General features: G+C 50.2%; 1 pseudogene across 1 annotated transcript; it reads right to left on the bottom strand.

Moving 5' to 3' along the window:
- Positions 1 to 11,957: 11,957 nt before the first annotated feature.
- LOC308609708 (phosphoethanolamine/phosphocholine phosphatase-like) lies at positions 11,958 to 12,814 on the bottom strand (annotated as a pseudogene). The gene has a single exon. The product of its transcript is annotated as a phosphoethanolamine/phosphocholine phosphatase-like (transcript).
- Positions 12,815 to 24,036: the final 11,222 nt, after the last annotated feature.

Below are 24,036 nucleotides of genomic sequence, written 5' to 3'. Positions count from 1 at the left end.
TGCGGACATCTCACAAAAAAAGCGAGTTGATAAGTGGAGCTCAGGTGCACAGGAATTCACAAACCTGCAGTATTATAATGGACAACTATCGTCCAAAAATATGTTGAGGGAAGACAACCAGGAGGATTTGAAATCGAGGCAGGATTGGAGGAAATATATTTCAAGAGTTAGATTGGAAAAAACTTTTAAGCACAGGAAATGCAGCACAATTTTGACAATGATGCACTTGGCCAAAAAGTGCTTATGCATATTTTCCAAAATATATTCAAGAAAACACGCATACTCTCCTTCTGGCCAACCAAGCAAGTGGGCAATGCAAATCCACAGTACAAAGAAGTCTCATTTCCCACCAGTCAAACAGACTATCCAAGAAAACTGTAAAAACTACAAAGGCAGCACAGCCGTGTGGAACAGAGAGCCTTGTTACACTGATGGGAGGGATGTAAATTGCCAAGAGCCACTCTGGACAAGTCCATGGTGTTTGCTAAAACAGCTAGAAACAGAGCTACAGAGCATACGGTACTTCCACTCATGGGCGTATACCATGGGAAAATTGAAAATCAACAAGAATCAGCGACACCAAAGTTTAGGGCTGCACTGTTTACAAGAAAATCGACTTCGCTACACCTTAAATATCCCAGGAAAGACAAAAGTTGATAAAAAAAATTGTGGTAGTTATGTACGATGGGATATCCCTCAGCCATGGAATCAATGTCATAAAGCCAGTAGCAGCATAATGACTGGATTTAGGTACGATGACTCTAAGTGAAATAAGTAACACAAAAATAGAAACTTATCATAAGATATCACTTATGAAGGGAATGTAAACATGGCTACACATGAACTGAATTAGAAAACACAAAGGAGTCTCACATTTAGAAAAAAAAATCTTATGCCTGCTTCAGGGGAAAGGACAGGTGAGGTGGTGCATAAAACCAGAGTTTGATATTAGCACAGGTTCCATTCCAAAAACCAAATGTGTAATAGACAAGACCTCCTCCTTGCTCAGTGAACTGGACTCAACATCCCCTATTCCATGCAGAGGAATATATCTGACTAGTAAGAATCTTAATACCTATATATTGATATGTCTCCGTAAGGGAATCAAGCATGTAGAGAGTGGCATAAACATGGCAGTGAAAATCACCTCAACCTCACTATAAAAATAAATTTCAAAAACAAAACACACTAACGGCGAACTTCTTACACAATTCATTCAGGGGCTCTGATGCAACCTGGATTGACCACATCTACACCCACAGCTGGATGAGACATAAGGCTGGACACTTGGGGCTGAGAGGATTGGTGAGGTTGTGTGAGCAAATGCAGGCCATTTAAAACAATAATGCATGCAAACCATTCCATGGGGCCCAACTCTCTGTGTTCAATGGAACCTTATTACAGCTAAAACATGTATGGGAAACCCAGAGGATGGGAAAACGTGTGATCTGGACAACTTTCTAAAACGCTCCTCCTTTTTCCTCTCCTTGTGCTCGGGTTCCCATTCCAGTCACTTTACTATTAATCTCCCCTCTTGGAGAGTCAGCGCATTTAACCTCCTGTTTCACACAGTTTGCAATTTGTGTGGAGGACGAAAGGGAAGGGGGGGAAACAGTGAAACATTTGCTGTAAGCAATGGGACAAACACATGTCACTCTTAATTTCCCGTCACGAAGAAGAGTTAACCAAAGGCTCAGCGTGCCGCCCCAGAAACAGAATAGGATCTGAAGTAATCCTGCAGGTTTGCGAATTCCTGAGCATCTGAGCTCCCACTTATCATTTCGCTTCTTTGTGAGCTGGCCGCAAACCCGCAGGATTACTTCAGATCCTATTCTGTTTCTGGGGGCGGCACGCTGAGCCCTTTGGTTAACTCTTCTTCGTGACGCGGAAATTAAAGAGTGACATGGTGTTTGTCCATTGCTCGCCTTTTAAGGACAGGAAATACTGCACAACTTCGACAATGATGCACTTGGCCAAAAATGGCATGTGTGTTATATCCTCAGTATATTCAGGAATACATACATTTGCCATTTTTGGCCAACCAAGCAGGTGGGCAATGCAAATCCGCACTAAAAAAAGTCTCATTTCCAACCGGTCAAACAGAACACCCAAAAAAATTGTAAAAACTAGGAACGCAGCACAGCCGTGTGGAACAGGGAGCCTTGTTACGCTGATGGGACAGATGTAAATTGCCAAGAGCCACTCTGGACAAGTCCATCGTGTTTCCTAAAACATCTGAAAACTGAGCTACAGAGCCTAGGGTACGTCTACTAATGGGCGTATACATTGGGAAAACTGAATATCAAAAAGAAACAGCCACCCAAAAGTTTATGGCTCCACTGTTTACAGGAAAACCGACTTCGGTACAACTTAAATATCCCAGGAAAGAAAAAAGTGGATAAAGAAGTTGTGGTACTTACGTACTATGGGAAATCCCTCAGGCATGGAATCAATGTCATAAAGCCAGTAGCAACATAATGACTGGATTAAGGTACAATGATTCCAAGGGAAATAAGTAAAACAGATAAAGAAACTTATCATAAAATATCACTTAAGAAGGGAATGTAAACATGGCTACACATGAACTTAATTGGAAAACAGAACAAATTCTCACATTTAGAAAAAAAAACTATTATGTCTGCTTAAGGGGAAAGGTGAGGTGGGGTGATGCATGAAACCAGTGTTTGATATTAGCACAGGTACCTTTCCATAAACCAAATGTATAATAGAAAAGGCCTACTCCTTGCTCAGTGAACTGGACTCAACAACCCCTATTCCCTGCAGAGGAATATATCTGACTAATAAGAATCTTAATACCTATGTATTGGTATGTCTCCGTAAGGGAATCTATAGAGTGGCATAAACACAGCAGTGAAAATCAGCTCAACCCCATTAAAAAAATAAATTTCAAACTAAAACACAAAAACAGCGAAATCCTTACAGAATTCGTTAAGGGTCTCTGATGCAATCGGGACTGACCACATCTACACCCACAGCTGGATGAGACATAAGGCTGGACACTTGGAGCTGAGAGGATTGGTGAGGTTGTGTGAGCAAATGCAGACCATTTAAAGCAATAATGCGTGCAACCCATTCCATGGGTCCCAACTCTAGCGTCCAGGGGATCTTATTATAGCTAAAACATGCATGGGAAACACAGAGGATGGGACAACGAATGATCCAAACAGGTTTCTAAAATGCTCCTTCTTTTTCCTCTAATTGTGTTCGGGCTCGCCATTCCAGCCACTTTGCTATAAATCTCCCATCCTGGAGAGTCAGCGTCTTTAACCTCCTGTATCACAATGTTTGCAATTTGTGCGGAGGATAAAAGGGAATAGGGGGAACCAATGAGAGACATGCTGAAACCATTTGGAGAGGCACATGTCACTCTAATTTCCCGTCATGAAGAAGACTTTACCAAAGGCTCAGTCTGCTGCCCCAGAACCCACACAGGGCCTGAAGCAATCCTGCGGATTCCTGGCAAGCTCAGAAAAAAGCGAATTGAAAAACGGAGCTCAGGGTCTCAGGAATTCACAAACTTTCAGAGTTATAATGGACAACTATCGTCCAAAAATCTGTTGAAGGAAGGAAACGAGGAGGACTTTAATTCGAGGCAGGATTTCACGAAACATATTTCAAGAAGTAGATTGGAATCGCATTTTTAAGCACAGGAAATGCGGCCCAATTTTGACAATGATGCACTTGACCAAAAATGGCGTATGTGTTTTCCTGCAATATATTCAAGTAAACACGCATATGCCCTTTTTAGCCAACCAAGCAAGTGGGCAATGCAAATCCTCACTACAAAGTAGTCTCATTTCCAACCGGTTAAACATCCCAAAAAATTGTAAAAACTAGAAAGGTAGCACAGCTGTGTGGAACAGGGAGTCTTGTGACAATGATGGGCGGGATGTAAATTGACAAGAGCCGCTCTGGAGAAGTCCATGCTGTTTCCTAAAACATCTAAAATCAGAGCTACAGAGCCTAAGGTACTTACACTCATGGGCGTATACATTGGGAAAACTGAAAATCAACAAGAAACAGCCACCCCAAAGTTTAGGGCTGCTTTGTTTACAAAAAAATCGACTTCAGTACACCTTAAATATCCCAGGAAAGACAAAAGTGGATAAAGAAGTTGTGGTACTTACGTACTATGGGATATCCCTCAGCCATGGAATCAATGTCATAAAGACAGTAGCAGTGTAATGACTGGATTAAGGTACGATGTTTCTAAGTGAAATAAGTAACACAGAAAAAGAAACTTATCATAAGATATTACTTATGAAGGGAATGTAAACATGGCTACACATGAGCTGAATTAGAAAACAGAACAGTCTCACATTTAGAAAAAAAAAACTCTTATGCCTGCTTAAGGGGAAAGGTGAGGTGGGTTGATGCATAAAACCAGAGTTTGATATTAGCACAGGTACCGTTCCATAAAACCAATGTGTAATAGACAAGACCTACTCCTTGCTCAGTGAACTGAACTCAACATCCCCTATTCCCTGCAGATTAATATATCTGACTAGTAATAATCTTAATACCTAAGTGATGATATGTCTCCGTAAGGGATTCAAGGGTGTACAGAGTGGCATAAACACGGCCGTGAAAATCAGCTCAACCCCATTATAAAAATAAATTTCAAACACAAAAACAGCGAAATCCTTACAGAATTCATTAAGGGGCTTTGATGCAGTCTGGACTGACCACATCTACACCCACAGCTGGATGAGACATAAGGCTGGACACTTGGGGCTGAGACGATTGGTGAGGTTCTGTGAGCAAATGCACACCATTTAAAGCAATAATGCATGCAACCCGTACCCTAACCCTAACCCGTACCCTAACCCGTACCCTAAACCTAACCCGTACCCTAACCCTAACCCGTACCCTAAACCTGACCCTAACCACTACCCTGACCCTGACCCCTAACCCGACCCTGACCCTAACCCCTGACCCTGACCTTGACCCTAACACTGACCTGTACTCTAACCCTAACCCTAACCCTAACCCCTAACCCCTAACCCTAACTCGCTCTCCTCCTTCTAAGCCCTGTCCCAGCTGCGGGCTAACGGGCCACTGGAAGAGCGACTGCCCTACGACTGGCCCTCTCTCCGCATCTCCACGCGGGGGGCGGCCGACCCAACGGCATTACCACTCGAACTGCTGGAATTGGCTGACGACTGACGGCGCCCAGACTCGAAGACCCCCATCACCCTCACCGAGCCCAGGGTAACGCTACAGGTAGCGGGTAAGTCCATCTCATTCCTGGTGGACACGGGGGCTATCTATTCGGTCCTGCCTACTTATTCCGAGCCAGTTTCTCCTTCCCAGATCTCGGTCATGGGTACTGATGGCAAACCATCCTTCCCACTCCAGACCGGTCCACTCCCATGTCATATCGAAGGACTCCCTTTTACTCATTCCTTCTTAGTCATACCAACCTGCCCAGTTCCCTTGCTAGGCCAAGATGTCCTTTTCCACTTAGGGGCCTCCCTCCAGCTGGTTAGACTTGACCCTAAGGTCCCCTCCTCCCAACTCCTGCTTCCTCTTCTCGGCCTGTCTCTAGAACCCTCCCCCTCCTATCCCCCTCTTCCAATCACACTGAACCCAATCAATCCCCAAGTCTGGGATACTTCTAAGCCCATAATAGCAACACACCACTCCCCCGTCCTCATCCGCCTGAAGGACCCCTCCAAATTTCCATCAAGGCCCCAATTTCCCATCTCTGAGACTCACCTTAGGGGCCTACAACCTATTATCACCAGACTCCTAAACCAGGGACTCCTTATCCCCACTGACTCTCCCTGAAACAACCCCATCCTGCCTGTCCGCAAGGCCTCTGGGGATTATCGCCTGGTCCAGGACCTCCGACTAATCAATGAGACCATAATTCCTCTCCACCCAGTAGTGCCAAACCCATACACCTTGCTCTCCCATATCCCCCCATCCACAACCCACTTTACGGTTCTGGATCTCAAAGATGCCTTTTTCACTATCCCCCTACATCCCGACTTCTATTTCCTCTTCACCTTTACCTGGACAGATCCGCATACTCATACTTCCAGTCAGCTCACCTGGACAGTTCTTCCCCAGGACTTCTGCGACAGTCCTCACCTCTTCGGTCAGGCACTGGCACGGGACCTCACTTCCTGCTCCCTTACCCCCAGCACACTCCTTCAATATGTAGATGACCTCCTCCTTTGTAGCCCATCTCTCAGCCTCTCAAGACAACATACTGCAGACCTCCTCAATTACCTTGGCTCTCGCGGTTATCGGGTCTCCCCAGACAAGGCTCAGTTACCTGTATCTTCTGTAACCTACCTGGGGCTCCACCTTACCCCCACCACCAAAGGTCTAACAGCCGATCGCACCCGGATTATCCGTGAACTCCAGCCTCCGGAAACAGTGGAACATATCGTCTCCTTTGGGGCCTTATAGGATTTTTTCCCTAACTTTGCTCTCCTCGCTAAACCCTTATATCTAGCCGCTAAAGAAACCTCTCAAGGACCCCTCACCTCTCCTTCCGCCATTCAACAGGCCTTTCTCACCCTCCGTAACGCTCTGATATCTTTTCCTCCCCTTTCTCTACCCAACCCAAACCGACCTTTTCACCTTTTTGTGAATGAACGGGCCAGAATAGCCACTGGACTCCTTGCCCAGCCTGTAGGGCCTTCCTACCGCCCCGTGGCTTACCTCTCCAAACAGCTACACCCAACCATTCGGGGATGGCAACCATGCCTTCGAGCCTTAGCAGCAGCAGCCGAACTGACCAAACACTACAGATACTCAACCACACAGGAATAGGTAACATCTCCGACTGCTTTCTATGTGCCTCGCTTGGCCGGCCACCCTTGGCTGCTATCCCACTCGACCAGCCCTTCAATTCTACTTCCTACACAACCCAAAACCCACCTTTTTCCCCGTTAAAAGTCCCCATATTCCTTGATTCAAAAAAATCTCACCACCTGTTACGGCAGCCGCCCAAATCTAGCTGATACTGGGTTTCTTTGCAACACATCCCTCACGGTAAACACATCAATTGAAGCACCACCAGGCATGTTTTTCTGGTGCAATGCTTCCCTCACAAAAGAGATCAATTCTTCCTCCCCCTTCCCATGTATCCCCGTTACTCTCGTCCCACAACTCACACTGTATAGCCAAGCCGAATTTTCCTCACTCATCACGCCGCCCTTTACCCGACGGAAAAGAGCTATCTTTCTTCCTCTGGTCGCAGGCATCTCTCTCGCCTCCTCCCTGGTCGCTGCAGGCCTCGGGGGGCGGGGGGGGAGCTCTAACACATAGTGTTTCAACATCTCGCGACTTAGAACATAAACTCCAGCTAGCCATTGAAGGCTCCGCCGCCTCCATCTCCTCTCTCCAGTGCCAAATCACCTCCATAGCCCGAGTCGCTCTCCAGAATCGATGAGCCCTGGATCTCCTGACGGCCGACAAAGGAGGTACCTGCCTCTTCCTACAGGAGGAATGCTGCTGTAAACGCCCTCCATCGCTTAAGAGAAGAACTCCAACGCAAACACCAACAGTCCGCCTCCCCAACTCCCGATTGGTGGCGATCCACCGTCTATACCTGGCTAACACCAACCTGAGGCCCCTTAATTCTCATCTGTATCTTGCTCATGATTGCCCCGTTTTCTTAGGTTCCTTCGCCGGCGCATGGAGGAAGTCTCTCGGGTGGCCACAAACCAAATGTTCCTCGGTCCTTACACCTTGCTTCCTACAGAACCCCCCACTGGTCTCCCCTAAGCCTCGGACCGCTGGTCGCCCGACTCCCCTTTCGACGCCCCCATTCAGCATGAAGTAGCCAGAGATCGGAACGCCGCCCCATTACACCAAAGATGTCGGGATGTAAGGCCAACTGGCCCGAGGCAGGGGAACGCAATCAGATTCACAGGTTGCATCAGACCAAAACTCTCAGGACCACCCAGTTCCAGAAACTGACCTAGAGACATTCCGGAACACCCAGTTCCAGAAACTGACCTGGGAGCTTTCCACCCGGCCCAGCCTTCCCGCCTTTCGAGGGGCGGGACTAGCGGTCCCAAGACTAATGGAACCGGCACCAGATAGTGCCACGACACCCGAAGAGACCACCAGATAAGGAATTCCCTGCGCCCTCCCAGATTCACCACACCCCTTTCCCTTCTTCCCCTATAAAATCTTGCCCAGCCCTCGCCCGGGGGCGACTTCTCTGGCCCCTTTCTCTAGGACCAGTGAACCTCGACCGGGAGCTCTCCCTAATAAAGCTCACTTGAAGCTTTCCTCTGTTTCGCGATGCCGTTTACATTTACATTTACACATCAAGTATGGCTATGAGCTGAATTTCTGCAAAACAAGACTACCCCGTGCAAAGAACAACCCAGTAGAGCTTTGTATCCCATCAGCTACAAAAACAGAATGGCTGCCGGCTACTGAAAACCAGCAGCATTTACAACTTAACTCCCATGGCCTCTGCAGTGCTACGTCTGAGTTTTCTGTTTCTGCCCCTGTACCAAACAGCTCTGGTGTAATTTCGTCGTTCCTTCTTCCAGCCACCCCCAACAACCCCTGTCCGCTTACCTGCGGTCCGCAGCCCTCCGCTCCGCGCTCGAATGCCGCTGGGGTGCCAGGGACCCACGGGACGGGTCGTTCCCAGCCGCCGGGCGCTGGCTCCCTAGACTCCCTCCGCTCCGCACTCGGATGCCGCTGGGGTGCCAGGGACCCACGGGACGGGTCGTTCCCAGCCGCCGGGCGCTGGCTCTCTAGACCCCCTCCGGCTCGCGTGGCGCCGACTGCGAAGAGCCCCAAGGACGCCCCGCGCCAGGTGCGCTCTGAACGGGACGCCCACTTCCGGGACACTCTCTTCCGGGAGAGGCGCTCAGACCGCCGCCGCGCTCAGGTGAGCCGCAGCCAATGCCGAGCAAGACCCGCCCCGGCGGCGCAGCGTCCGCGCGGCGCAGCATGATCTCGGCGCTCCAGGCACGGGCACCGGAACGCCCACTTCCGGGACACGCTCCTCCGGGAGAGGCGCGCAGACCGCCGCCGCGCTCAGGTGAGCCGCAGCCAATGCCGAGCAAGACCCGCCCCGGCGGCGCCGCGTCCGCGCGGCGCAGCATGATCTCGGCGCTCCAGGCACGGGCGCCGGAACGCCCACTTCCGGGACACTCTCCTCCAGGAAAAGCGCGCAGAAAGCCGCCGCGCTCAGGTGACCCGCAGCCAATGCCGAGCAAGACCCGCCCCGTTAGGCGCACCACGATCTCGGCGCTCCAGGCACGGAAGCCGGGGGGCGGGCGTCTCCTCTCCTGAGAGGCAGCTAGCGATGCCCCGGGGCGCGGGCCCCTGCGGCGCGGAGACCGCTCCAGGCTGGACTCACAGACACCAACGCCGCCAGGAGGAGCGCTTGGCGGGACTCGGCAAACAACCCAATATTTTAAATGGAAAAAGGACTTCAAAAGACCCTTCTCCAGATAAGACATACAAATGGTCAGCAAGCACATGAAGAGATGTTAATCGTCATTAGTCGTGATGAAATGCAAGTTAACACCAAAACGCCGACCCCTCCACACACTAGAAGGCCTACAATCAAGAAAGCTAAAAATAACAAATGTTGGCAAAAATTTAGAGAAACTGATACACAATTTTCCATACGGAAAATGAATAAGTTCCGGAGGTGGATGCTGAGAATATTTGTACAACAACGTGAATGTAGTTAATGCCATAGAACTGTATGCTCAAAATGATTTAAATGGTAAATGTTATGTTATGTGGGGGGGTAACATAATTTAGCCCCTGCTTTATACCAGACCCCAGAGTCAAAGCTTCTCATCCATTTTCTCACTTTTACTTAAACCTCCTACGATCTTCACACTCCCATTTAACAGAAGAAGCTGAGCCTGAGAGGTTAAACTAAGTGACTTGCCCAAGGCTCACTCGGCCAAGTCTACACTGTTCAATGTTGCTGTATTTACTGAGCACCTACTAGAGCACCTACTAAGCAATACCTCCAGCACCTGCCAGAGACATTGTGGGAAGACCAGGATGAACGGGGGCTGAAAGCAGATTACAAAACATGGGTAGATCCTGGGGCCCTGCTCTCAAACACTGAAGTTTCTTGGAGTGGAGGGGATGGCCTTTGTCACCCTTGTGGAGCCTTTTATTCCACCCCACCGCACCCCCACAGAGGAGGGAAGCAGCTGGCCTGATACTGAATATTAGCTCAGCTGGGGAGGAGTCCTGGGGCTTTGAAGAAGGCATCTCCTGCCCCACTCCCTACATTGCCCCCTAGAGTCCAGTATGTGGGCACAAGCATCCCTATGGCGGGGCAGGAGACACATCTCATGGCACCCCTCTCCTCCCGCCCTGCAGTAATGACACTGTACCCATACACCCGCCAGAAGGACAATGAACTTTCCTTCTCTGAGGGCACCATTATCTGCATCACCCGCCGCTACTCCAATGGCTGGTGTGAGGGCATCGGCTCAGAGGGGTCTGGATTCTTCCCCAGGAACTATGCGCAGCCCAGCTGCTGACAGCCTGGGATCTCTGGGATGCTGACCCAAGCACCGCCTTGAGTGAGCCTCTTGAGTCCCACACCAAAGCCTGCTCCAGTCAAGACTGGACCAGACCGGCACGCCTCCTGGACTGTGAGCTGTGTCTGTTCCTTCCCCCCATTTCAGTGGGAAGGGGTCCTGGTAAAGACAGAGGAGGTACCCAGAGGCCTGCTGGAGACAGGAAAGAACTGGAAGCCAAGGAGTTTGGTGACCTTACCCACAGGGGACCCTTACGCCATGCAAGACAGGGTCTCCAGCTGCAAGTGCCAACTTTGAATAAAATTCTGATGACCTCCTGATGATTTGCCCTGCAGGGCTAGCGGGCCGAGGGACTGAAAGGCAACCCACTTATAAGGCTCCTGCTCATTGAGCCTCCTCTGCCTGCCCTAAGCAGTATCTCCCATCTCCTCGGTGCTCACTGAGCCCTCCACACTAGACCCCTGTGCCCCTCTGCGAAGGTGGGCCTCACCCTGCTCTTTTGCCTGTTGCCTGCTTTGTTATGTATTCAGTCTTGGTTCCCCAGGCTGGGCACTCCTCCAAGAGTGGGGACCAGCTCCCTCACTTAGGTGGGGCTCTCTGAGAGCAGAGCTCACCTCGCCCTCATCCCCCAGACGGCAGCGTGAGACACCTCGCTCACCTCCGCCCCTTCACCTCCTTCACAGCTCTGAAACCCCAGAAGAGGGAGGTGGGCCTTGTGTTTCCACTGGCTCTGCTTTACAGCATCATGGCTTTCTGTTCCATACGGGAGGAGGGGGGCTCAAAAGGGCCCAGTCAGTGGGGCGACTTTGGTTAAGTCCCTGCTTTCTTGCTGCATAGACGAGGCTGGGGTGCAAGAAGACATCTTCGGGCTCTGTGAGGTCCCTGGCTGGCCAGACCCGAGCCCCGGAACAGTGTGCTACCTCTTTCCACCAACAGGAGGTGACTGTTCCCTCTAGCTTTTTATCCTGTGGGGATGCTAACAGGGTGGGGGGGCGGGGGGCAAGGAGTGTAGTGTAGAGTCACAGTAGGTAAAGCAAGATCTAGGCCTGGGACCGTCGGTAGGGAGCACCTCTCTCCGCGGGGAGTCCGGTGCGGGGGAGGTCGGGGGGGGAACATTTCGGGGCCTGGGTCCCCTGGACAGAAGACTGGAGGAGGGAGGCCACGCAGCCCAAGGCAACAGTTAACCACAACGCGGCGGGACATGTTCCTTCTCTACCCTGACAGGGAACCCCGTCCTCCCAACTGAGAGGACAAGGTTTGTGGAAACACTGCTGCCTGCTCAGATATGCGCGCCACGCTGCTGCGGCCGGACTCCAGAATTCGCTTGCAGTGGAACTGGGGGAGGCAGCCGAGCTGGGTTTAACTGCACAGATGGGGACAGCTCCCAACTCCCTCCTCCAGTCCCCAAATGGACCAACCTGGGATTCCGGGAAATGCTGGAGGGATATACCGAAACGAAAGGGAAAGGGAGTAATAAAACTAGCTTTCTCTTTCCCGACCCCCACCGCCCCACCCCCTCCCCGCCCGGGTGGCCCCTGCAGGCCACGTCCTCAGCACCTGATGCAGGTGTAGGCGCACTTCGGTGGAGGTTTCCCAGGGCACCACCCTGGCGCGGAAGGAGCTGGGCTCGGCCTTCTGCGCCTCCTGCATAAGGCGGCGCATGGGGTAGTGGCGGCGCGGGAAGGCCACGTCGCCGCCTACCAGCAGCCCCATGGGGCAGAAGTCGTTGGCGCCGTCGCTCACGTAGAAAAGGTGCTCGAAGGGCAGGCCGTCGTGGGCCTGCTCGCGCAGATAGTCGCTGAGCACCTTGCGCTGGCACATGTTGGCGGGGCAGCGAGCGCAGCTGTGCGCATGGAAGGGCCGCAGCGCCAGCAGCCCCCAAGGGTCGGGCCCCGACGGGTTGCTGAAGATGCGGCAGAACAGGCCGTGGTGGCCGGCGGCGCGCAGCGCACTCTCCACGCCAAAGGTGTTGGCGTCTGAGATGAGAATAACCTCAAAGCAGGCTCCCTGCTTGGCCACAAACTCCAGCAGCTCGCCCGTGCCGGGCGACAGGGGGATGGCCTCGTAGATGGCGCGCAAGTCCCGCGGCCGCACGCCCTGCTCGCCCAGGTACTGGAAGACGCGCTGCATGTACTCGTTGTAGAAGCCCTCGCGCTAGGTGGCACGCAGGCTCTCGGGCAGCCGCTGGCCCGCCGCAGCACGCGCACGACGGAGTCGTCGCTGTTTTCATCCACGATAGTCTCGTCCAAGTCGAAGGTCAGGAGGAAGCGTGGCGCGCCGGGCGCAGCCATCCCACTGTCCTCTACCAGCTTTCTCCTGAGCGACCAAATCCTTTTGTGGTCACCAAAGAGTCCCTCTGAGGAAAGGGGGACAGGACCTCTGAGCTTCTCCTGCAGGGTGGGGAGCGGCGGCTGCGGAGGTCTGTCCCGGCTGAGACTGGAGTGTCAAGAGTGGGGAGAGGGCCTAGCTGAGGTATTTGGGCGCAGGATGGAGCAAGGGGTGCTCACGGGAATTGGAGGGGACGCTGCGTCTTATCCATCCCCGGATTTCTGGGCTCCGGCTCTCACGAGTCCTTCCAGTCCAGAGAGTCCGTGAATGGTGTGCATCTGGGCCGTTCCCTCCACTTGCCCCCCATCCCCATGTTATGTATTTTTACCACAATAAAAAAAATGAATGAAACACTGATAATACATGTTACAACATGGATAAACATTGAAAACATTCTACGTCAAAGAAGTCATACTGAAAAGGCCGCTCATATCACAACCATCTTATGTGCTTTAAATCCATAGCAGTTTTGAAAATGAGGGGATGGGACTTCCCTGGTGGTCCAGTGGTTAAGACTCTGAGCTCCCAATGTAAGGGGCACAGGTTCGATCCTTGGTCAGGGAACTAAAATCCCGCGTGCACAGTATGGCCAAAAAATAAAATAAAATAAACGTCATTGGCCTGGTTTGGATCATAGCATCATCCTTGAACCCATGAGAGCACCCATAGGATGGAACATGGGATTGGCTAAATGTGGATCATATGCCCATCTTCAAGGTGGGTGGAACGTAGCATCAGCCCTCTGGAACTGTTTGGACTGGAAACAGGTAAGAAGTTCCCAAAGGAAAGATGAGGTTCTGGACTTTGGCATGAGAACAGATGCTGGATTGGGGAAAGCGGCAGATTCCACACCACTGACGGCCCACTGCACAGCTGTGGGATCTGAAGGCCAAGGAAGGAAGGGGCTGATTTAGGGTCAGGGGCTGCAGCCACCCATCCAGTGCTCTTGCTGTCCATCCACAACAGCAAGAACCTCTTCCTCTTGCAAAAGGCACAGCCCTCCTTGATGTCTCTGGTGGCGGGAGCCCAGGAGTCACACCTGCCCCCTGCCACGTGACTCACCCATCCCCCAAGAACAATACTGCTCATTTATCCAGTCTCCTCCCTCCTTTACAAAGAGCAGAGACTAAATGCTATGGTGGTTAGGAAATTCTTGCTCAGTGAAGCAGTGGGAGGCTCAAGGATTATGCCGTATCATGGAATCCATCATTGGCAGCTTTCAGAGACCACATGGGTGCACGTGGCTCTCCAAGACCATGCAGCCTCAGTGTGAAACTGTCCATTGGGTGGCACAGTTGCTCCCGTATCTTTGACTCTTAATGAGTATGAATATCAAAAGTTTGTTAGAGCTGGAAGCCCAAAGGATTGCAAGGCCATGGTCTGCTGTATGGTTGTTGTGTCAGGGACACACTCAAATGTTTAGACGGTTATCACCTCGCTTGGCAGGCTATGAGCCTGTGAGGGGGAGGCCCTTTTCTCAACCACATGCATGTTAGTAACTGAAACATCCCAAAGGGCTGTCTGTGCTACCCAGGTAGCTGTTCAATTGCCCAGCAGCAAGGTCAGCTCAGTAATTGGCCACAGGGGCTTGACAGGGACCAGACTGGCCTGAGCTGGAGGACCACAGATGACTACCTGGATGGTCAGAGGTCAAGGGCTGTCCTGAGACTTGATGTCTATTGGTGCCCTCTCAGATGGGACAAAGGATGCCTGCAGTCTCAGGAGGGCCCCACCAGCCCTCAGGAGGCAGCACCTGGGGGCTGGTAGGTCGCTGCACCAAGTTCTGTATAAATTCATAACATGACCATGGAGTGAGCTCAGTCAGGCCTCTGCTGGACCCGGGCTGCCCAGGCCAAGTGGGGCCAGCACTACTCTCTCCAGTTCAGATGGTAGGAGGAAACCCTGTGGGCTTCTGATGTCCTAACAGCCATTGACTGAGGTTGGGTTGGATTTGAAACAGTCAGTGACCCGAGCAGACATTTCATTCTTCTGCCATCAGGTTCCAGGACGGGGGTAGATAACCAGTGGCCCAGATGAACCCCCACTCGTGAGTGACCCCGGGCAAGTCCTGTCCATCCTACAGGACTCAGAGGTGTGGGGTTAGGGGGGCCGTGGGCCAGTTGTGCTTAACACTAACCCACTAACCCTAACGCCCAAATCTCTACTGTTCACTCCCTAACCCTTACCTCCTAATCTCTAATCCTAAACCCTAAGGTTCCTAACCCCTAGCCCCTAGATACTCGACCTTGACCTGTAAACTCCTAACCCTTACCCTGACTATGACTCAGACCATCTAACCTGACCCTCTAACCCTGACCCTCTAGCCTGCATCCTTTAACTGTAATTCCTCAAAACCTGGGCTCAGCTGACTGGCTCCATCCAGAGGTGAAGCAGGACCTGTCTTTGGGCCCCCACTGCCTCTGCCCTCTCCTCCCCCCAGGAACCAGAAAGCCCTGGGTTGTTGGACTCTCCTGACCAGAGGGGCAGCTGCTCCTGGTCTACCTGCGTCCACACCCCCCTCCTCTGGGGCCCTTGGCCTCTGGACTGTCTGACATTCAGTCCACCTTCAAGAGCCCGGAGACAAATCCAGGTGAGACGCCTGCTTCATTGGCACAGGTGGGACCTGGTCCCCATCCTCACAGCCCGGCCAGAAACCTTTGTGCACACTGTGTCATGAGGCTGCCTGTCCCCAGCCAGCTGGAGGGGTCGGGAGTCAGATGGGGAACCGAAGTGTCCTTGAGGTTGGAGGGTGGGCAGGACAGGGTAGGAGGGGCGAGAGGTGAGGTGTCATCATTCCCAAACCAGGTAGGGAGTGTGTGCTGTGTTTGCATTTCGGACAGGGAAGAGTATGTCAGATGGAGGCTCTTAAGTAGTACACCTTGCAGGCCAACCTACTAGGGCAGTTCTTCCCTAAGCCAACGGGTGGCGCAAAACAACGCAACAAACTGTACATATATACTTATAATGAATCTGGCAACTGGAAAGGAAACGTCACAGGTCATGGCAACTGAGACACGAGGAGCCCATCCCGCCCGCCCAGCCTTGCACAGTCTGGAGGTGGAGCCGGGGTAGGCTGGACAGGCAGCTCCCAGCTAGGGCCTGGGCCGGAGAGCCCCAGGAGGCATGGCAACCCGCAGACAATTTCCAGAGCCCACTGCAGCCGGGAGACGTTCCCTACAGAACAGCCTGGGACCGTGTGTGTCCACCCTGCACACAGCACGACCCCGTCGACCCCTGGGCCTCATTCACGGCTGTCTGGCCGCCCCTCCCCTCACTCCCTGAGTGCCTGAGCCCCCAGGGTCCCCTTGGCCGAGCCTTCTCTGCACACCTGGCTCTCCTGACTATCCCTGCCTCTCTGAGCACACTGTGTCCTTCCCTGGGGTCTGCGGGTCTGGCTAAGGGTTCCCCCTTGACCCCGGGTAGGCACCCCAGCCAACGCTGACACTTGCCTTTCCTGCAAGATGGCCCCCTCAGTCTCACCAACTCCAAACTGTGTTGCGTTTACTTCTGGGAAAGAAGGAATGAAGAGGAAGCCCCATTCCGGCCTCACACAAGGTGTGTGCTAACCTTGTGGACCCAAGGGACCACCACAAAGAGGCTGGAAGCCTGGCAGAGGCACAGCCCCTACCGTCACCCCTGTTCCTCGGCCCAGCTTCTCTCTTCTACCATCAAACCCCTCAGCCGCCACCAGAGGAAAAATGTGGGCCTAATCCTGTCACTCTGGTTCCAAAACTGTTCTCTCTGTCTATAAAACGAAGTCAAAGCTAGCTGTCTGGCCACTCTTGCAGCCCCTCTGCGATGCGTCCTCCCTGCGAGCCAGGCACCCAGCCCCTTCCCCTGCCCCCTGTCCCCACCCTCCTCTAGAGCGAGCTCCGTCCATCCCGCTCCTTCAGTTCAGCTCAGCTGCCACCTCCGCTGACCCACCAGCCAGAGGTAACCTCTCCCTCCGCAGACACACCTGGCCTGCAGCTTCTGTGTCCCGCGCCCGGCTGGGCTGAGCACAGCTGAGAGCATGCGCCTGCTTCACTGTGGACCCCAGGCCCCAGCACATGGCACAGGCTCAGGGATGTTTACTGGACAGATGGATGACCGTGAGGATGAGCAGGCAGATCACTCACGGTAGCGGGTAGTGGTCCTCCTTTTGAGTCTCTACACTTCACCACAAAGTGCTGAGGCCACAGCAAAAGGGAGGGTGGGGGAAGGCGGCACCAGAAAGCAACAACCCGGTGCCTTCCTCATCCCCCCACAGCATGCATGTGTACACACACATGTGCACGTACACGCCTAAGCATACCGGCATTCACACACATGTACACACACACATGAAAAGATGGAGTGCAGTCACACACAGGCACACAATCACACGTGCTGCGCATGCAAAAACACGTGCATACACACATGTGCCTGCCTGCACATAAACACACCCACATGCACTCGGATGTACACAGACCTGTGCACAGACAGCACACACAGGCACATGCTTGCGCACACTCACGTAATACACACACATACACACAAAAGCTCAGGAGATTTCACAAAGTTTGTTTTTGTTTCACCCTCCCCAAGAACGAGGAGACAGCAGATGGTCCCTGGGAAATAAAGATGGTCACAGCCCTGCACCTGTCACTGAGGCTCGTTGAAGGCTCAAGCACGCTCTGCCCTGCCCAGTCGTGGGGTACAGACCCAGCCTGCTCAGCTGCCTCAGCCGAGCCTTCCGCTGCCCCAGCCGCTCGTGGGAGAAGCAAGTCTGAGTGTCACTTGCAGGTCATGTCTGTGCTACTTCCGGACTGGGGGTCTTGTGGTATCTTGCATGGTATCTTGCTCTGGGCTGAGGCTTACATTTTTCTATCTACTCTTCCATAAGCACTTCACCATATTCCTGAATGCCTATGCCCTCCAGAGGCCCCAGTTCTAGAACACTGGAGTTGAGAAACAGTCAGCCGTCTCTGTGCACAATCACAAAGCTGCAGTCTGACCCAAGTCCACTTCTTCTATGTCTTAATGCTGCTCCACCTGGGGCTGATTGCGGAGGTGCTGGGTCTACAGTCCATGAAGATCTGGGAGACATGATCCCCCTCTCGCAGGCCTGCACGGACTTGCCTTTGCCTGTTAGTCCAAGTCATGCTCTATACAACATCTCTGTTTTTCTCCTCTAGAAAAAAATATTCCCAGAAGCAGCAGCATCTCTTTAGACCACAGTCAGGATGACCCTCCTGGAATGAGCCTCAATCCTGCCTCAACTGGACTCTCTCCTGCCCTCTGCCTGACAAGGACCAGGCCTTGGGTGTGGTCAGTCTCCCCTCCAGTCTGACTGGGCCTTCCTGACCAGAGAACCCAGGAATACCCCCTGAGCCTGTGGACTCAAGCACATGCTGTGGGAAAATGTGCTGATGCATAAAAAAAATGTTAGGACTCTCCAAGACCATGAAAAATCACACACAACACGAACCATAAATAACAGCCTGGCTTGTTCTACACTGTGTGAAAACTGTAAATTTTTCACTACACTGGAACACACTCAGAGATGCTCTGGGCCTGGAAGAGCCCCAGGGCCATTGTGCTGCCCAGCGTGGAAAGGGCCTCACATAGCACCTTCTGGATCCTCACTGTGATGGGATGGGGGACCCAGGGAGACTGCATAAGAAGTGGGTATGGGAGCCCAGCCAAGCTCCCAGGCTTTTGGGGACTGGAGGGTCAGAAAGCTCAAGTATTCCCCTTGCTGAACTTGGATTCAGAGCCCCAGGTGCTCTGTGGGCAGCAGGATCTTCCCATGAGGACACTGACCATCTCCTCCAGGCCTCTACCACACAAAGGGTGACCAAACACAGAGCTGTGCCACAGGGACACGGGCAGGCCAGGGAGCCTGAAGGAGAGGAGGCGGGAAGCGGTGACACCCCAGTTCCATGGTCTTCTCGTCCCCCTGGAGCCCCTGCCCTGGTGCACAGTTCACTCCCGGGCTCACCGTGAGTGATGCGCTGAGCAGGCCTGAGTCTTAACGACGGCCAGATCTCTCGGGCCCTCTGCGTCCTGTGTTTTCCTGCAGGGAGCACACCCTTAGTAACTCCTCAAATCACGGATGGAGAGGGTCAATGAATGAATGAGCAAGATAATGAGTGAGCGATGAAGGAACAGACAAATGGGCAGATGGTGGATCCGCGCTGCCGTGCTGACCCCAAGGACGAAATGTCACAGGCGTGCAAGACTCTCCCACGAAACAGAGTCTCCACCACCTGCTGACACCAAGCCACTCCCTTCAGGACACCCTAGCTCCGTACCGTAAACTGTACCCTAAACCTAGCCCATAACCTAACCCGTACCCTAACCTGTACCCTAACCCATACCCTAACCCTAACCCCAACCCCTAGGCATACCCTAACCCGTACCCTAACCCTAGCCCCTACTCTAACCCGTACCCTAACCTGTACCCTAACCCATACCCTAACCCTAACCCATAGCCGAACCCTAACCTGTACCCTAGCCCGTACCCTAACCCTAACCCTAACCCTAAACTGTACCCTAATCCTAACCTGTAACCTAACCCATACCCTAAGCTGTACCTGTACCCTAAGCTGTACCCGTACCCTAACCTGTACCCTAAACCCTAATCCTTACCCCTAAATTAATTTTTTAAGATATTTTTCTGGGGATAAAACAAATTGCAGAACAGCAAAATAAAACAGAAAGTAACCTGAGTGTTTCTCAAAAAGCTAAGTCTGAAATACTTGGTACTTCTGTTCTCTGGACTGTTAAGTAGCCTGTAAAGAGTGTGAGAGCTAAGTCTGTTTTTCTGCAGTGAGAAACATGATGTTCCAGATGTAAGGAACACCTGGATAAAATGAGAAAGCTACACATTATGCTGATCGTTTCAGGGAGTGGGAAAGGATGGCAAGTGGTAAAATATTATCTTTTCCTTTAATCTTTTTAAATTTCACTTGTTCCAAAGAACTTGAATTATAATTGTACTTTTAAAAAGTAACAATGGGGGCTTCCCTGGTGGCGCAGTGGTTAAGAGTCCGCCTGCCGATGCAGGGGACACGGGTTCGTGTCCCAGTCTGGGAAGATCCCACATGCCGCGGAGCAGCTGGGCCCGTGAGCCATGGTCGCTGAGCCTGCACGTTCAGAGCCTGTGCTCCGCAACAGGAGAGGCCACAGCAGTGAGAGGCCCGTGTACTGCGAAAAAAAAAAAAGTAACAATGGAAATTTAAAAGAAAAAAATATATATTGTGTGTTTAATTAATTTCATAGAATTATTATCCCTGAATCATAATTCTGTTAGTACACCAGTATACAGATTATTTCTTAATATTTAGGTGAAAACCATTTCCTTCTGTTTTTGAGAATAATTCTGTAAACTCATTTCCAGTAATGGCACTCTTCCCCAAATCGAAGGTTTAACAAGGGAGATGCTGGCAGAATAATCGTGAAAACACAAAGCAATACAACAGCAACAAAAAATTTCTAACTTCCAATAACAGCTCAATTTAGAAGAGGGTTTATATCTTCAGAACAAAAGCGTTCCTCCTTGACTTTCTAACCAGTCAAAATCTGGGTATTCTACAGAAAATCTGTGCTGTTATTCCTCACTTTCTGATAACCAGGAGTCTCACAAACTCAGAGAGCACAGAAATAGCTCATTTTGTACATGTCTCAGCCAAAGGATGAACCCCAACCATAATTTCAATGTCACATCCCTCTTGAGAGGGTACCTGGGGAGTCTGTGTCTTGTGTTCTGGAACAGTCTTAGTGTAAAGCAAAGACTTTAGGGACTAGGTTCTCTGGAGAGCCTGGAAAATGACCATTTAATCCACGTTGGAAGGCCTTCCCTTTGGGATTGAAGTACTCATTTTCCACTAGAAAATCCGCTTGTTTTCGGTACCAGGATCCCTCACTGAACAAACGTGCCTGAAACCCAGAAGAAGAAACTCACGGGTCATCCCAGGGGCTACCTTGGCCTTGAACTTGCTCGGTGGGCCCGTGGAGCTCACGCTTGGGGGATCAGGTGGAGATCAGGGCATGTGGTTAACGGTAATTACGACTCAATAATCAGTGTCTCCTGCTGGATCCAACCGCGATTACCTCACATTTGGGTCAGAAATGGTTCAACATGGATCATTTAACTCTAGAGAATGTTACAGGCGAATTCTATCAAGCATTTAGAGAAGAGCTAACACCTATCCTTCTCAAGCTCTTCCAAAATATAGCAGAGGGAGGAACACTCCCAAACTCATTCTACGAGGCCACCATCACCTTGATACCAAAACCAGACAAGGATGTCACAAAGAAAGAAAACTACAGGCCAATATCACTGATGAAGATAGATGCAAAAATCCTCAACAAAATACTAGCAAACAGAATCCAACAGCACATTAAAAGGATCATACACCATGATCAAGTGGGGTTTGTTCCAGGAATGCAAGGATTCTTCAATATACGCAAATCAATCAATGTGATACACCATATTAACAAATTGAAGGAGAAAAACCATAAGATCATCTCAATAGATGCAGAGAAAGCTTTCGACAAAATTCAACACCCATTTATGATAAAAACCCTGCAGAAAGTAGGCATAGAGGGAACTTTCCTCAACATAATAAAGGCCATATATGACAAACCCGCAGCCAGCATCGCCCTCAATGGTGAAAAACTGAAACCATTTCCACTAAGATCAGGAACAAGACAAGGTTGCCCACTCTCACCACTCTTATTCAACCTAGTTTTGGAAGTTTTAGCCACAGCAATCAGAGAAGAAAAGGAAATAAAAGGAATCCAAATCAGAAAAGAAGAAGTAAAGCTGTCACTGTTTGCAGATGACATGATACTATACATAAAGAATCCTAAAGATGCTACCAGAAAACTACTAGAGCTAATCAATGAATGTGGTAAAGTAGCAGGATACAAAATTAATGCACAGAAATCTCTGGCATTCCTATATACTAATGATGAAAAATCTGAAAGTGAAATCAAGGAAACACTCCCATTTACCATTGCAAAAAAAAGAATAAAATATCTAGGAATAAACCTACCTAAGGAGACAAAAGACCTGTATGCAGAAAATTATAAGACACTGATGAAAGAAATTAAAGATGATACAAATAGATGGAGAGATGTACCATGTTCTTGGATTGGAAGAATCAACATTGTGAAAATGACTCTACTAACGAAAGCAATCTACAGATTCAATGCAATCCCTATCAAACTACCACTGGCATTTTTCACAGAACTAGAACAAAAAATTTCACAATTTTTATGGAAACACAAAAGACCCCGAATAGCCAAAGCAATCTTGAGAACGAAAAATGGAGCTGGAGGAATCAGGCTCCCTGACTTCAGACTATACTACAAAGCTACAGTAATCAAGACAGTATGGTACTGGCACAAAAACAGAAAGATAGATCAATGGAACAGGATAGAAAGCTCAGAGATAAACCCACGCACATATGGTCACCTTATCTTTGATAAAGGAGGCAGGAATGTACAGTGGAGAAAGGACAGTCTCTTCAATAAGTGGTGCTGGGAAAACTGGACAGGGACATGTAAAAGTATGAGATTAGATCACTCCCTAACACCATACACAAAAATAAGCTCAAAATGGATTAAAGACCTAAATGTAAGGCCAGACACTATCAAACTCTTAGAGGAAAACAGAGGCAGAACACTCTATGACATAAATCACAGCAAGATCCTTTTTGACCCACCTCCTAGAGAAATGGAAATAAAGACAAAAATAAACACATGGTAGCTAATGAAACTTAAAAGCTTTTGCACAGCAAAGGAAACCATGAACAAGACCAAAAGACAACCCTCAGAATGGGAGAAAATATTTGCAAATGAAGCAACTGACAAAGGATTAATCTCCAAAATTTATAAGCAGCTCATGCAGCTCAATAACAAAAAAACAAACAACCCAATCCAAAAATGGGCAGAAGACCTAAACAGACATTTCTCCACAGAAGATATACAGACTGCCAACAAACACATGAAAGGATGCTCAACATCTTGACTCATTAGAGAAATGCAAATCAAAACTACAATGAGATATCATCTCACACCAGCCAGAATGGCCATCATCAAAAAATCTAGAAACAATAAATGCTGGAGAGGGTGTGGAAAAAAGGGAACACTCTTGCACTGCTGGTGGGAATGTGAATTGGTACAGCCACTATGGCGAATGGTATGGAGGTTCCTTAAAAAAACTACAAATAGAACTACCATATGACCCAGCAATCCCACTACTGGGCACATACCCTGAGAAAACCATAATTCAAAAAGAGTCATGTACCAAAATGTTCATAGCAGCCCTACTTACAATAGCCCGGAGATGGAAACAACCTAAGTGTCCATCATCGGATGAATGGATAAAGAAGATGAGGCACATACATACAATGAAATATTACTCAGCCATAAAAAGAAACGAAATTGAGCTATTTGTAATGAGGTGGATGGACCTAGAGTCTGTCATACAGAGTGAAGTAAGTCAGAAAGAGAAAGACAAATACTGTATGCTGACACATATATATGGAATTTAAGGGAAAAGAATGTCATGAAGAACATAGGGGTAAGACAGGAATAAAGACACAGACCTACTAGAGAATGGACTTGAGGATATGGGGAGGGGGAAGGGTAAGCTGTGACAAAGCGAAAGAGAGACATGGACATATATACAGTACCAAACGTAAGGTAGATAGCTAGTGGGAAGGAGCCGCATAGCACAGGGAGATCAGCTCGGTGCTTTCTGACCGCCTGGAGGGGTGGGATAGGGAGGGTGGGAGGGAGACGCAAAAGGGAGGGGATATGGGAACATATGTATATGTATAACTGATTAAATTTGTTATAAAGCAAAAAATAAAAAAAAATAAAATTTAAACTCTAGAGAATGATTAAAAGACATTAAAGTCAGTTGCATTTGTGGATTTTTGTTACCAAACAACCGAGAGGTTGTTGGCGGCTTTCATGGTAACGCTCGGGGAGGATCCTTAGAAATCCGAAGTTGATGGAGCACTTTTCTCACATCGTGGTGAGTTTTTCAGAAATCAAACCATGCCTCCTTCCTCCGGTTTATTTTGATTTATAAACTTAAGCTCTGGATCAAAGGTGTGCAGTTGGGAATATCTGTAGTTCCCCATGGGGATATTAACTGAAGCTTCTGGGTTCTTTTTCAAGATGAGTTTTTGAGACTTTCGCATTT

The sequence above is a fragment of the Mesoplodon bidens genome (genome assembly GCF_964165515.1).
Source record: "Mesoplodon bidens genome assembly, chromosome: Y".
Classification (NCBI taxonomy): Eukaryota; Metazoa; Chordata; class Mammalia; order Artiodactyla; family Ziphiidae; genus Mesoplodon; species Mesoplodon bidens.
The sequence above is the reverse complement of the archived record's forward strand: the minus strand, read 5'-3'. Positions and strand labels throughout refer to the sequence as shown.